General features: G+C 47.2%; 1 gene segment (V, D, J or C); it reads right to left on the bottom strand.

The window, feature by feature from the left end:
* Positions 1-1,210: 1,210 nt before the first annotated feature.
* LOC309582174 (T cell receptor delta constant-like) lies at positions 1,211-5,775 on the bottom strand. The segment is given in 5 exons: positions 5,740-5,775; positions 3,043-3,318; positions 2,321-2,413; positions 1,863-1,979; positions 1,211-1,779 (listed from the first exon to the last, which is right to left on the bottom strand).
* Between the last annotated feature and the right edge of the window lie 9,635 nt (positions 5,776-15,410).

Raw genomic sequence — 15,410 nt, 5'->3', positions numbered from 1 at the left:
GCAACGCTGACTCTGCAGCTTTACTGCATGGATGAAACAGACACAGGAACATCAAACTGGAATTAATTTAGAAGGATTGATGCTGAGACTGGGGGCAGGAAAGGGGTAGAGCTGTAAAAGGACCCATTGAGTCATGAGGTGCAGAAAAGACACCCCGGCTTTCTAAACACCTTCTCAGGGGAGGTGCAGATGGATCCAATCCCAGCCCCAGACTTGATCAACACTTTATGACTAAGGGATTATAACAGCACTTAATCATGGGCCTTTCCCTCCTGTCCATCTGATTCCACTGAATTTTGTCTAAGGGACTCTCAAAATAGGAATCTGCCTGAGAGACTGGGAAAGGGTGTGGCAAGAAAATGTGTCACGGGAAAATCAGGATAAAAATGCTGGTGCACAGCTCCCCCTGATTGACATTAGGGTGGTGGAATGCACTTATTGAGCATTCTACTGGTTTTGGATTTGCCATGCAAATTTCACGTAGCTTCTGCAAGGGCAGAGGGTCTTCTCTGGGTGTCTGCAGGGCCTGAGGCTCTGACCTGAGCAAGCCCAATGCAGCACACCTTGCTCTGTCCTCTGCAGAGGCTCTCTTGAAGGCAGCAGGAGCTGAGCCAGGGGGAGAAAAGCCTTAATTCCCCTTCAGGATGTGGTGAACTGGTTTTGTCAAAAGCAGGGGAGGGTTGCTCTTGCCTGGTGTAACTGAGTCAGAAATGGTGACCACAGCGTCCTGCCTGTTGCTTGTGAGAGGGGGGTGAGCTGGGGAAGGTGTGTGCTGGGCTCCATTAGGTAAGAACCAAGTTGCTGTGGAAACTATCACTCCATCAAACCGCCCGACATTATTTCCTGGTGGCCCCTTCCTCCTCCCTACCCCTGAGTGCAAAACAACTGCAGGGTTTCTTCTCTGCTCACATGAGCATTTTCCTCCCTCAGGCCTTCAGCAAGGTCTCTCCTCACTGAAGCTCTTGAATGTGCCAGAGAGACACTTCCCTGCACAAAGTCTGGAAAAGACAAATTCAGCCAACAGGAAATCTACCTTATCAAAGCTGTGTTTCCAATCCCACCTGGCATTAGGACAGTTGGATTCCAGCAATCTCCGGGCCAGCTTTGGAAGAAAAAGCACAGAACACCCACAGCATTTTGGCCTCATAAAACTTTATTTTCATCACTACTACAGGAACCTAAAATGCACATGAGATACATTTGGCAGAAGAAATACAGGCTTAATACAGAAATGAACATTATCTGATTGAATTGAATTAGTTCAGATCCTACACAGCTCTTCTCATCTGCAATATATACTTAACTGTTATTAAAGCTGTCTGAAATGCAGTGCTAGAAATGGCAACTGCTGGCTGTGAATTCCCTCAGCAGTAATACTCCAGGTCTCCAGGCAGTAACACAACATGCCTGGGAAAGGTGCTTTTAAAAGGCCATTTATCTTGGGTGAGCCCTGGAGTTTTCAGAGCTGTTGAAGCAGGCAGGACACTTGTATGCAAATGCCAGAAGAGTGGGGAGTCTACTTAGCAGGAGCATGAGGATAAATCCACTCTCCTCCGTTCTCAGGGAAGAGGAAACAGCAAAAGCACTTAAAGCTCTTCAGTGTGAATCATCTGGCCAGGCAGGAGTGAACAGTATTCAGTGTCTGCAGGGGAAGGTGCTGCCTTGTGTCCTGGGTGGTCACTGTCAGCAGCTCTGCCACTGCTCGTTCAACCCCTTGTGCTGCTGGTTCACGTTCTTTCCTGCTCTTCCTCGGGCTCCTCTTGCCTTCATTCCCCATGTCTGGAAGAGCAGAGGGGGATTTAAACTCCATTTAATGAAATTGGGCCTATGAACCACAGCTGGACAGCTGTGTGCTCCCTTACCTCAGAAAAGAAACAGCTTGATACTCAGGAGGGTATTGAAGGCGATGCTCTTTGCCAGCAGGACTCTCAGGCCCAACACAGCCATGGACAGCATGTTCACTCTGTGCCCTTCAGGATCTGCTCAGAGACCAGAAAAGAGGGGAGAGATCATGGTCTACGTTTGCATGTTGTGCTCGTGGCAGAAAGTGGAAAAAATCCCAGGTGGTGGTTTTGGGGAAAGGAAGAGCAGGAAAGGAAGAGACGATAGAGAACACGGCAACAGCAGGGGAGCCCAGGGTCTGTCTGTGTTGCTTTTGGCTTCCTGGGGCTTGTGTGTTAGTGCAGGAGCAACCTTGGAACAGCAGCTTGTGTCTGGTGAATATGTTGTGTTCTGACTCCTCTGCCCTGGAGAAAATACATTTCCATGCCTTTATCCCCCAAACAGCAACGTAACTTCACAACCTGTTTGGGTAACTCACCTTGTGCTGAGGGGGCTGTGCTGTTACAAACCCTGTTACTGGCCCCTGGTTCTTCAGCCTCTGGTACTTCTGGAGCCTCTTCAGCCTCCTCTTCTGTAACATGATAAAGAAAAGGCATTTTTTAACCATATCCACATTTTATAAAGGATTAAAAAAATGTTCATGTGACATTTCCCATTGGAGTTTGAGGAAAGTACAGACTGGGGCTCAGATGATCAGCATTAATTCCAACATTAATTTGAGGGGAAAGTTTCTTCATGCACTTGCAGGGAACAAAAGGATTCCTGCATTGCTTTGGTTTTACTATTTGAATGGCCTTCAGGAGTACAAAAACAATTTCAAAAATACATAAGAAGTGATTTATTAAAAGCCCCCAAACACCCCACCTTTAACTCTTTGTAGGTTTTAGAAAGGCTGTTTCAGCTTGTGCTGCATGAGGTTTGCTGCTACAGGGTAAAATATTCCGTCATAAGGAAATCCACATGTTAAACATAGATTGTGTCTTCTCTGTTCTCCCCAAGAAAAGTTATTTCCATGTAACTAAACAGTTGAAACCTTTTTTTTACATGCTCTGAAACATCATTCATCTCTCCCTGCTGAAGAACCCAATGTCTTTCTCATTTCTGCTGGCTGCCCTGGGCAATGCTGACAAGCAGGAGAACACCAAGCCCCACAGGCCGCTGTCTCCAGAAATAAGTGACAGCTGTGCCACCAAACCGTACCTGAAAGTGTTGTTATGTTGCTGTTGTTGAATTTGGCTGTGCAGGTCAGCTCTGTGTCTTTTGTCACATTGACCACTTTAATTGCATTGTACAGCCCCTCTGATGTCAAAATGGACGTGCTCTGTTCATATACGACCTCCTTAGAGGGCATCTCCAAGCTGATGTCCTTTGTAAGGAAATTCCTTGCCAAACAAGCTGCTTTCCCAGTGCTGCCACCTTCTTCCAGCTTCTTTGAATTCATCACAATGACTTGAGGGACAGAACTGTTTGGAATATCTGTAAAAAAAGCATGGTTTGGACAGGATTGATTTTACTGCAGGCTGGCCTGAGTGCTGAGTTACTGAAAATTCACATATATTCCAGCTGTGACTAATTTGTAGCATTCTCATTTACTGTCTTTTTTCTGTCTGTATTTCTTGCTGCTGCTTTTGAAAGACCAGACTGAAGACAGAAAGGGGTACGAGGGGCATATTTTATAGGAGATTTAATCCCACAGGATCTCAGCTTCATTTTGCCAAAGCTCATGCCTGTAAGTGAACTCATGATTTTATAGCAGACCTACAAACAAGAAGGGAACGTTTATGAATGCCACTCCAAGAGTCCACTTATTCTGCTTGCTCAATAATTTAATTCCAAAAAATAACAGTTCTAGTGGGATTGTGTTGCATATTCATGAGACATGAGGGAATAACTGTGTTTTCCTTTACTCTCCCTCCCCTGTTCTCCTCCCAGTGTGGCTAAAGGGTCTAAGCACAGCAGGAGTTGCAGGGAGAGCAGAAGTCAGTTTGTTGCTTCAGTGTTGTGCAAAGTTCCTCCTGTGAGGGATGTTACTTGCAGAAATGAAGTCCTGCTGCTGGAGCATGGGACACGGTGGAGCTTTGCAGTGACAACAGCTCAGGTGCAAGAAGGAGTTTTGTCTCTAAGATGGGAGAGTAGGAGGGAAGCAATCAGAAGGCTGTGAATTGCAACTCTCCCCATGGAATCAGAGAATCACAGAATGGTCTGGGTTGGAAGGGTCCCTGAAGATCATCTCGGTCCAAGCCCTGCCATGGGCAGTGATGCCACTCACTACATCACTGCTCCAGGGCTTTCTGACAAGGTCAAGAACTTTCCATTGTGGGGGAGGTTTTCCCCACTAGAAACTGCACAAGGTGCGAGACATTCCAACCAGGCTGCATGTTCATGGACAAATTTTACAATATTCCCCAGGTTAGTGCCATAACCTTCAGCGGTGCTCCTTTAGCACTAAGATACCAACAAATATCAAGACACCAAAAGAGGAACTTTGAAAGAATTTAAAAGGTGCTGACAAGTTTTCACTGGATTTGAGATCACTGCTCTCACCTGTCAGTTTCTCTGAAGGTTTTAGATGTATTTTTTTCAGTTTCGTAAGAATTGTACTCTTGAATTCCCCAGGAAATATATGACAAAGGGTTGGCAACCACAAAGGACTGAATTTCAACGGTAAAGCAGAAGCCTTCTCTGGGAATTTGCCATAAGACATACAAGTAATGAAATAAGATTGCTTAAAGTTGCAGCGGCTGTCTTACAAGGAAACAGTGTCAAAAGAATTTAGCAGCCAACAAATCATTGTGGTACCATGGTTTCTTTTATAAACAAAGTATCTTTGCCTCTAGGTCAAGTCATACATGGAAAATCAAGGGTTATCTCAAAAACCAATGTCAGGACTTAACTGAGATTAACAATTTGAATTAGAGTAAAAATATGGAACTGAAAGGAATCCTCCAGCATCCTTCCTTGCCAGAAAGGGCTCAGCTTATGAAAGGCTGTCCAACACATCCACAAAGATGTACGTGTCTGCTTTGACAGGAGCTTTCTGAGGGGTCTCTTGGTAAAGGGAAGGCCATTGGGCTTTTCATTTTGCCTGGTGTCTGCCTTGCAGGTGGGTCAAGAGATCCCTCAGCTCTAACATTTTGTTCATCACAGGGTACTGACTGAAATTTGATCAAGGGGCTCTGATTTTCCACGCTTTCCCCATCAGCCCTATGCCACCTCTGAGGAACTGAGGTGAAAGCCAAACCATGCTCTGCCAGAACCTCCTGGGTCAGCTCTTCTGATCCAACAGGCAGAACTACACACTTGTCCACACCTACAGCAACCAGACACCCAAGAGAAATCAAACATCCCTTAACTTGGTTTGACCCAAACTTGAGTTGAACTCAGACTCTGAACAATTTAGTAAGATTTAACTAGTCCAGAAATGTTGCATAAGATTTTATTTTACGCTTTTCTACGTTACCCTTCTCTGCCATCACTGTGTATTTTTAACTCTGACACAAGAGACAGTCTTAGGAACTTAAATGCCAACCTCTGCAGACACTTTATTTCCCTTTAGAGGGTCCAAGCATGACTTTAAAACCCAACAGTTACTATGAAAATCTTATTAAGAAGCCTGAGTAATGGATAGATGTATGTCCCAAAGAAATTCGGAATGATAGCAGACAGAACTTCCCTTGTGGAGCTCAAGTCCTTTGGCAAAACTGAGAAGTGGGATGAGAATTTTTCTACATATAAATTGTTTAGTTGCATGCAAAAGATTACTCATAGAAAGTCTAATAAGTGACTGAAAAACATGAATGAGTGTCTGCATGAATTTTTAAAGGATAGAAGTTTTTTAAAATGTGAAAAATGAAAGAGTAACAACTCAGAAAATGGTAATGTATAAAGGATACCTACTTGGCTCCACGGTCAGCTGAGTTCCTTTCCCAAATACAAGACCAGCAGTAACACACAGTTAAAATATGTAAATCAAAAAGGGCTCATTTTGCTGTTCTTCCTATACACATTTCCTTCCCAGGTGTTATGCCGTGGTTTGCCAGAGCCTGTCAGCCCTGTGCATTCTGTGTTCTCTGAGAAGACCTTGAGAGGCTTTTCATGTGGTCTCCTCTCCAGGCTTTCCAAACAGCCACAATACAAACAAGCTGCTTCTCTGCAAGAACTCCCTGGGCAAGATCTTCAGCAAGAAATAATGTACAGAGTGCAATTGTAGTTCATAGAGCAGAAGATTTGTTTTGTCTGAGCCCAGAGGCCTCACCTGAGTCCCACGAGTTTACGTTACCTGACAATGCCATGTCAGGTAACAAAGCCATGAATTCCTACCACTGCTTGGTTGTGGAAGGGATTTGTGGTTTATGTTCTGGCATTTTATTTGGACAAAACATTGTACTTCTCCTTCAGTTTAGTTTTATAAAGTCACAGGAACAGCCCTGTATTCCAGAAAGTAATGGAGCTTAGCATTCTTAATGAATATTTAATCTGGAATAATCCAACCTGAACCAAAAGAAAAACCTTCTCTGTCCTTAACTGACCCCTCAGGATGATATGCCTGGAGTATCCCACAGTGACACTAATGGCTGTTATTTTATGTCATTTTGATTTGGGGGAATTTGCAAAAGATTTGGATAATAAAGTATTTGTGCTCTAAAGATCTTAAAATGCATATTAGTATCTCCCAAAGGAATTCAAAACCAGAAGGAGGAGGTTACTCACATCCTGGAATGTGGATGCTAAAAAGCTAGGAGCAGAGGATATTTTCAGCTAGCTTGCATGAGAAAGAAAAACTTCACAGAACTGTGCAGCTGCTGGAAAATTCCTCTGCTCCTAGCTTTTTAGCATCCACACTGGAAATTATGGCTTCAACTTACTAAGTATTTCAGGAGACTTGAAAGGGACTTTGATACTTAAGGCACAATATCTTTTACTGTCAAACAGAATCCCAGAGTCTCTGTGCAGCACTGAAAATATCCTGCCTTTAGCTAGAAGAAGAAAATCATTGAACAGCATGGAAGGAAGAGATCTTTCTTCAGAATGAGAACTTTGGTTGGGGTGACATCCAACTTTTTTGTACATCATGGAATTCCAAATAAAGATAAGAATAGCTAAGGCTTCCTATAATCCCTGCTCCCCACTTTGGTCTTTTCAGAGCCCACACAACTGGGGAGCCAAGGGTCTTTCATTCCAGGAGCTCTTGGATAGGAGGCAAGAGGTTTAAATTCTTGTGAGAATTTAAGCCCAAGGCTATTTAATCTCCTTCCTCCTCTGTCCCCATGGCAGTGGAATTACTTACCTGGGGACACTGTTGAGTGTAGTGCCAGTGTCAAAAGTTCTCAAACCAGAGGCAGTTACAGATCTGTCTCAAAACTCCTCACCCCTGGGAGCTCTGCATTCCTGCCCCGAGTGAGTCAGTGGAAGTCCACTGGACAATTGGACACTTCACAGTAAATTTGGACCAGCGGGCTGCCCAAAGTGGGAATAAGTTATCACATGCCAAGTAGTGCCCTGCTGGTGTTTGGGGATCATGGAATAAAGGTGCTGTGCAGAGTCAGCCCAGTGGTTCCTGGGAAACCTTCCCCAGCAGATGCAAGCTGAGCATTTGGTTTGAAAGCCTGGCTGGAGAGCGAGTGCACTCAAGGGATTATTGCAGCTGAAAATTCTTACAGTGAACCCAAACCTTTACATTCCTTTGTCTGCCCCCACCTTAATTTTAAATGAAGTTTTAGAAATAAAGAAATGGCACTTACTTGGTTCAACTGTGAGCGTCGTCCCTGGTCCAAACACAAGCTTATAATTCCTCACAGTGCTAAGACTTATTCCAATAACTCATTCTTTCCTCAGGTGTTCAAAAGTGTTGTAAAACAGGAGATGAAAAGCCAGATATTAGTCCTAATTATCCATGGGTTCATGTCCATGAGGGGATCCAGAGGTACATTTACTTCCAAAACTGGAAAGGGAAAAAAGTTCATTGAATAGTTCCATGATTTCAAATCACTTGAGTGAGTACAGAAGTTCCAAATTCTCCTTTTCTTCCATCGTTTAGAACTCCCCTGAGCACTTTTATCTTTCCAGCATAAACAGAAATATGAAAAAGAATGTTCTATTTGTCTCTTTAAGCATTACAGACACCCATCTTCTTTCTTTCCCTCTTTGAGTTTTTGTACAGGTCCCTATGCTGTTTACATCATTGTGGTACTCCAACCCCTGCACACTGCGATCTATTTCATAGCAAAAACTGTCTCTGTTCCACTACACAGAATTTTGGATTATACAGGCAGTCACATGATTCCTTCAGTGGTTTAAGACCCAACGTACCACATGAAGAAACACCACATGTCTTTCAAGGAAGGATCTAAAATAATATCCAAAATGTTGAGTTGTAAATGAGAACTTGGGGATGACATGAAAGCTCTGCAAAGTCTGAGGGACTTAAGCTGGACAGAAAGCAGGAAAATAATCAGTACTTTTGCTGTTATTTCAAAGCATTTCTGAAAATTCTTCTGCCTTGCTGGAAGCTGTCCTCTTTTTCTCCTTTGTTTCAATGCTCAGAAGCTGGAGGAATGTGCCCTCTGGGCTCTTAGAATTGGCATCTGGGAGTCGTTTAGTACCTTAGAAAGTCTTTATGCTGTTTTAGGTAAGAGGAGAAGGTGGGCAAAATGATTGTTCTTTGTTATGTAGAGGTGCTGTACCCTTGGGAGTGAGGATCAAAGAGTAAAGGAGGTGCTACCCATTGACCAAATCCTTCATGATATTCAGGTTCTGTATCAGAACTCCTTGATGGCCAGACTCAGCTTCTGAGACTCTGCAGCTTCAAGAGCCCAGCCATGCCTTTTGTAACAAAGGAAGGGCTTGTTGAGTCTGTGCCCATCAGGAAATGTTGGTACAAAACGGGTGAGGAATGGTATGAACAGGACAGGCTTCATAATGATGGAAAACCAAAGGGCTGAAAGGGGTGCACTTTGAGAGTGTGCACATACACCAGGAATATCTATGGGGAAAAAGCAAACAGTCTCAACTTCTGGGAAATCACCATGGCTGGGGGTCTCTTTACAGCGCCTGTGCAGAAACACATGGAGTATGGGGAGCAAACACGAGACTTTAGAGCTCCAGCAGTAGGTGCAGGGCTATGGCTTCACGGACAGCAGAGAGAAGTGGTGGGACAGCTCACATGAGCCAGGAAGGGAAATGAGAGGTGCAGTGCAGGTCAGGGGACATGGCCTGGGCTCCTCTCCAAGACAGGACCCTGGGTTGGGTTGGATTGGGTTGGAAGGGTCCATAAAGATCATCTACTTCCAATCCCTCTGGCATGGGCAGGGACACCTTCCACTATCTCAGGTTGTTCCAAGGACAGTCCAGCTTGGCCTTGGACACTTCCAGGGAATGGGGATGCTCTGGGCAACCTATGCCAGGGCATCACCAGCCTCACAGCCAAGAATTCCTTCCCAATACCCCATCTCACCCTGCCCTCTGGCAGTGGGAAGCCATTCTGCCATGTCCTGTCACTCCGGGCCCTTTTCCACAGTCCCTCTCCAGCTCTCTTGGAGCCCCTTAGGTGCTGGAAGGGGCTCTAAGGTCTCCCCAGAGCCTTCTCCTCTCCAGGCTGAACACCCCCAGCTCCTCAGCCTTTGAGTTCTAACTCTGTGGGCTGGATGCAGAGCTGTAGGATCATGGACATGTGGTGGGAGAGCTTCCAGGAGTATTGTAGTGACTGAAGCCAGCCTCCAGGAAACGCAGGCTGGGAAGGCAAGGAGTGGGCATTGCCCTTGCTCTGAGAGAACAGCTGGAATTTGTGCTTTGGGATGTGCGATGAGCCAGCTGAGAGCGGATGATGGGTCAGGATTAGAGGCCACAGCAGCAGGGGGACACTGTGGTGGGTGGCTACTGCACATCACCAGATGGGGAGAAATAGGTGAGGCCTTTTTGGGACAAATGGGCCATTGCTGGGCTCCGGTCCTCATGGGGTGCTTGAAGAGTGTCAAGTGTCTGTTGGCAGGACAGCACAGCTGAGCACACACAGTCAGGGAGTTTCTGGAGTGTACTGGTGCAAGCTTGCTGACACAGGTGCCTGGGGAGCTGGACCTCCACTGGCCAGTGAGGAAGAACTGGTGGTGGATGTGAGGTGCTCAGGGCAGCCTTGGCTGCAGTGACCATGCACCCTTTGAGCTCAGGATGCAGGGAGAAGGGAGCAATGCAAAAAGCAGGACTGGAGCCCTGGGCTTCAGGAGAGCAGAATGTGGGCTCTTCAGGGATCTTCTGGGAGGAATCCCAAGGGTTATGGTCCTGGACACAGGAGGGGTCTAGGAGAACTGCTCATTTTCAGAGATTAGCTCCTTGAACCTCTTGAATGGTTCCTCTTGACAAAGCAGTAAGTCAAGCATTGTGTCAGAAGGCCAAAAGGATGGACAAAGGGCTCCTGAATAAACTCAGAACTGGTAAATACAAAGCAACCACAGGTCACAGTCCCTGTTCTGATGTCTATAGCTGAGAGATTCCTTGTGGGAAGTGCCATTTCTGGTCTCCAGGCCTTGTTCTTCATTTGCATCTGCTTTTGGCCAGTGTTGGATCTGAAGTTAAAAGGATCTTTGTTTTTATCAAAATCCTCCTCTGTGCTCTGAGACAAAGAGAAGAACATAACGCTGAGCTAAACTGGAAACATCTAAATACAGAAGGTTCCTGTCCACTTGTTCAACTGGAGCTGGTGATCAAATGTCTAAAGTGACCTATTTGCAAGAGCCGAGATCTGAGGTTGAATGTTGAAGAAATTGGTCCTGGGAAAAACAGGTTTTTCTGCTGTTTGAGTAATTCTGGGAATCAAATCTGTGTATGTGCACAGGGCTGTCTGAGGAAAAATAGGTGAGGTAGGGGCACCATGTATCCCCCTTCAAGAGAAGGGAGGGCAGTTTGTGTGTGGTGGTTCAGTTGTTTTCAATTGCTGTGGAATGTATATCACACTGTGCTAGATGGTTCTACAAAAACATTTGGGTTTTTTTTCAGTGCCAGGTGATGTCTCCTCTTCCATGTCTTTGAAGAGCTGCCTTTTGTTTTCCTGTCCCTCTACATTGTTCTACTTCTGCTCCAGAGGATGGTCTACACAAAAAATAACAGCTGGTCATGGATTCCTTGGAGACAGTACAAGTGATCATAGAAATAGATATTGAAGGTGAAACAGCAAGTCACTGTCCATCCACTATGGACAGGACAGCTAAAAGCAATGATTTGAAGTGAGCTGGAATATCTGCTTGGGGAAATCCCTGGGCTGCTGACACCGACAAGAAAAGAGGGAGGTGACAGAAGAAATCAAGTGGTATTATCTTTGTGTTTGTCACTTTTGGCAGTGCTGTTTGAATGGCTCTGAGATTAATCCACTACAGCAATTCTTCCATAGAGCCAAAGATGAGAACTAGGGCAAAGTCTGCAGACAATTGCCTGACCCTCTGGCATCTGTAGCTCCTGTATAGGATGCCTTGGGCACTGTGCTCAGGAACACAAACCCATGGATGCACTTGCAGAGGTCTCCTTATGTCTTCCATGATATCCTACACTTCTAAATAAAGAAAGGAATGCTCAGTGCTCAAAAGAAGAACACCTGTGTTTATTCACATGGAGCCAAAGCTGGGAGTACAGCAAAGGAGTTTTTCATCATGTCCCAGGAAAGTCCATCTTGGCAGTGCAGTTCCTGGTGCGGTGCCACTCTCCTCTGATATAATGAATTGACTCCCTAAACATCATGAAGTATCCAAATGCAGTTGAGTTCCACTTTTCCGTGTTAAAACTTCAGCTCTTTCAGTGCCCATTGTGTGTCTTTGTCACGGTTTAACCACACATTGTAACTAAGCACCACACAGCTGCTTGCTCCTTTCTCCCTTCTTGGATGGGGCAGAGAATTGGAAGGGTAAAAGTGAGAGAATTCATAGGTTTAATAAATAACTCGAGAGTTTAAGAAATAAAGCTAACACTGCATGTGTGACTAGAGCAAAGCAAAACAAGGAATTCATTCACTACTTCCAGTTGTTAGGCCAGCGTCCAGCCTACTCCAGAAAAGCAGAGCTCCATCACACATAGCGGCTACATGGAAATAAAACGCTCAGTGTCCACCCCCTTCCTTCTTCTTCCCCATCTTTACATGCTGAGCATGATGTCCTGGAATAACCTCTTTGGTCAGCTGGGGTCAGCTGAACCAGCTGTGTTCGCTCCCAAATTTGGTGCACCCTGAGCTACTCACTGGTGGGTGGAATGAGGAGCAGAAGAGGCCTTGACTCCATGTAAGCACTGCTCAGCAGTAACTCAAACATCCCCGAATTACCAACACTCTTTCCAGCACAGATTCAAAACACGGTCCCATTCTAGCTACTATGAAGAAAATTAACTCTACTCAAACCAAATCAATCACATTCTTTGAAATATAAACCCACCCTCTTTCCCTGGCTCTTTCTGCCTGTGGGAGATACTGAGAAGGAAGGAAGGAGTTAACATTTTAATGGTTTGGGGTTTGCTTGTGGGAGACTGCTGTTGTTATTGCTGTAGCACCTCTGCATCTGTTTCTGCAAAAGACAGCCCAGACTAGTCTTGAGAAGTCTGGGAAGAGCCTTGCCTTGCAGCAACCACAAAAGACCTGGGTGAATTAAAACCCCTTCTTCCCATGCTGCCCTGGCCTTGCCTGCATTTCAAGCACTGTGCCCTTTTCAAGTTCTCTCATGCTGCAGAAATAGGTGGCTGTGTCTGCAGCTGCTGGCGAGAGCAGTCGCAGCCACAGCTGGTTCCTGGAGGGGTCAGCTGAGCTGTTGACTTGGGTCTGGAAGGACGAAGCAATGTGCTGGAGTCCTGTGAAAGGATACTGCATCGCTATGTGCTGCAGCTCTTTGCCAGGAGTCTGCCGGATCCAGTCCCATGCATAGCTGCTGTCGGTGATGGCTACACCAGAGATGTGACAGGAGAGCGAGACAGATTCCGAGATCTTCCCTACTGTGGGGCCTGAGGCCTCTGTCTTCACCCGAGAAAGGCCACCTGCAGCCCCAGGAGACAAGGATAAACAAACAGCAACAGTTTAAGCAGTCAGTCTATTCCCCCATGTCCCTGTGTTTCTGCTTGTGATGTCCAGGATCCAGCAGTTACAAACCCATCTGCTCAAAAACCCTTGCTCCCTTTAGAATCTCAGATCTGGGAGAGACACACACAGCCTTCCCCATTCTCCCACTGAGCTCCCAAATGACCCTCTGGAATTCCCCATTTCCTCTGCTCACCCCTCAGGCAGCAAAACCCATGGCCTGGACTGAGTGGACATGAGCTGTGCCCAAAAGCATAGCAGGGCTATTCACACACCACACCACTTGGACTGGGTACCCATAATACTGGAAACCAAGGGAAACAGGAAAATTGCTTCAGAGCTGGGGACTGAGAAGCAAGTTGGCATGACAAGTGGGAAGAAGAATAGCATAAAGGTCAGAGCTCACTTGGGGACAGCAAAAGATAGGAAGTCCCTGTTAGAATCAAACATTTGAAAACTTTGTGCTGTGTCTACACAAGTCTTTGGGAGCAACCCTGAACATCTGGGCAACACAGGCCCCTTCCAGCTCCGAGGCAGAGCTGGGATGCTGACGGGTGGTTTGTATTCAACCTCAGCTGGATTTTGTGTCTCTGTGCGAACAGCACAGAAGTAGCGGGCACAGTCCCCAGCATGGAGGAGGTGCAGGCTGAGAGATGCCACAGAGTGGGAATTGTTCCTGGAGGCTGTGGCTCGACCTTCCACTGCTGGCCCAAACTCAATCTGAGTTGAGTAATGGCTTATCCAGGACACCCATTCGAATCTGCCTCTGGGTGCCTGACGGTACCAGCGAACATAATGATTCTCGAAGGTGAAGCCGGACCCGCGGCAGGAGAGGGTCACGGAGTCCCCGGCCGCTCGCAGCCCTCCGCCGGTCTCCTGCAGCCTCAGCTGTGCCCAGAGCCCTGCGGAGGGAGAGCGCAGGGATCGGGCAGGGCGCGAGCACGGACCGAGGGCGTTGTCCCGGTGTCCCGGTGCCCCCGGCCCCGGCACAGTGACAAAACCTGCCCTCCTTCTCCCCCGCACATCTGCATCTGCCCATGTCCCTGCGTCTCCCTGTCCCTGTCCCTGTCCCTGTCGCTCCTTCCCCCGCCCCGGGCTCGCTGCCCTCCCCGCCCGGCTCTCACCTGCCGGCCACAAGGCCAAGGCCAAGGCCAGCAGCCACGGCCCCAGCCCGGCCGACATCGTGCCCGGCCCCGGCTCCGCGGCAGCCGCACAGGAGCCGAGCGGAGCCGCGCTCGGGCCGCTCCCGCCCGGCCCCGCCTCGCCGGGGCAGCGCCGGCGCCTCTGCCCGCCCCCGGCACACCCGCCCCGGGCCCCGGGGCCGCGGCCCCGCCGGGCAGCGCCAGCGCCGGCCACGGGCGCGCCGCGTACGCAAAGCAGCGCTGCGCACTCGGAGAGCGCATTCTCCCAACGGGAGCCGAGGGCTTCGTGGGCAACGCGCCCACGAGTTCGCCCTTCTGGAAGCACAGAGGGTCACTGGGGTGCTGGGCTGCCCGACACAAAATGCTGCCAGCGGCTCACGGAGGGGATGGCTCCTCTCTCCTCGGCACTGCTGAGGCCACACTTGAGTACGGGGGGCACATGTGGACTCCCCCTTCAAGAGGGAGCTGGATCTACTGGAGAGAGGCCACTGAAGGGCCCTGAAGATGGTAATGGGACTGGAGGAGCTCTTTTGCATGAGGAAAGGCTGAGAGAGCTGGGACTGATTTCCCTGGAGAAGAGAAAGCCGGGGCTTGAGGAGGGGGAGATGTTCCCTCAACAATGGATAGAAATACAGGGAGGTTTGGAACTACAGTATGGTTTGCGTTGGAAGTGAAATTTAAAGGTCGTCTAATCCAGCCCTCATGCTATCAGCAGAGATACTTCAGCAAGTAGCTCAAGCCTGGCCAAATCTGATTTTAAATGTATCCATGGTTGGAGCAGATACAACTTCTTGGGGCAGTTTGTTTCATCACTGTCATTATAAGATATTAGTGCTTAGTTTGGTGCCATACAGTGCTTAGTACAAATACCAGAGATTAATGTGACCTTGTGTTAACTCCCTACAACTGTGACTGGTCACTAGGCTTGTGTCAGCTAATGCTTCCTTATTTACTTATATTAGTGATTAATATGTACTCGCCAATGTCTTAGTTTTCAGAACAAGGATTGTGTGTCAGAGTGAGAAATGGTAAGAGAAGTACATTATGACCTGACCACTTATTTGAGATAGTCTTACAGAGAAAAGGTTAATCAGAAGATCTAGAACCATATCCAAACAAGTCCATGGAAATAATTATCCTATATGCATGTATTTAGTTTCGGGAATATAATCTGGTCTGTTAGGTTTCTGAGCATGCTTTGAGGAGACATCTCCATGCATCCAGCTCTGCTAATTAATTAATGCTGGCTTTCTAACCAGAAAATTTGTTGGAGAGTTTATTTCCCAGTTTTTGGTGGCACTGGGCAGAGTGGATGGGAGGAAATTCATTTGGGAAATGTTGAGTAGAAGCTCTCCCTTTTCCACTCACAGCAACCCGAAAGCCACTGC

Source organism: Coloeus monedula, assembly GCF_965178545.1.
Source record: "Coloeus monedula genome assembly, chromosome: 26".
In the NCBI taxonomy this organism is placed as follows: domain Eukaryota; kingdom Metazoa; phylum Chordata; class Aves; order Passeriformes; family Corvidae; genus Coloeus; species Coloeus monedula.
This window is presented reverse-complemented; position numbering and strand designations above follow the sequence as displayed.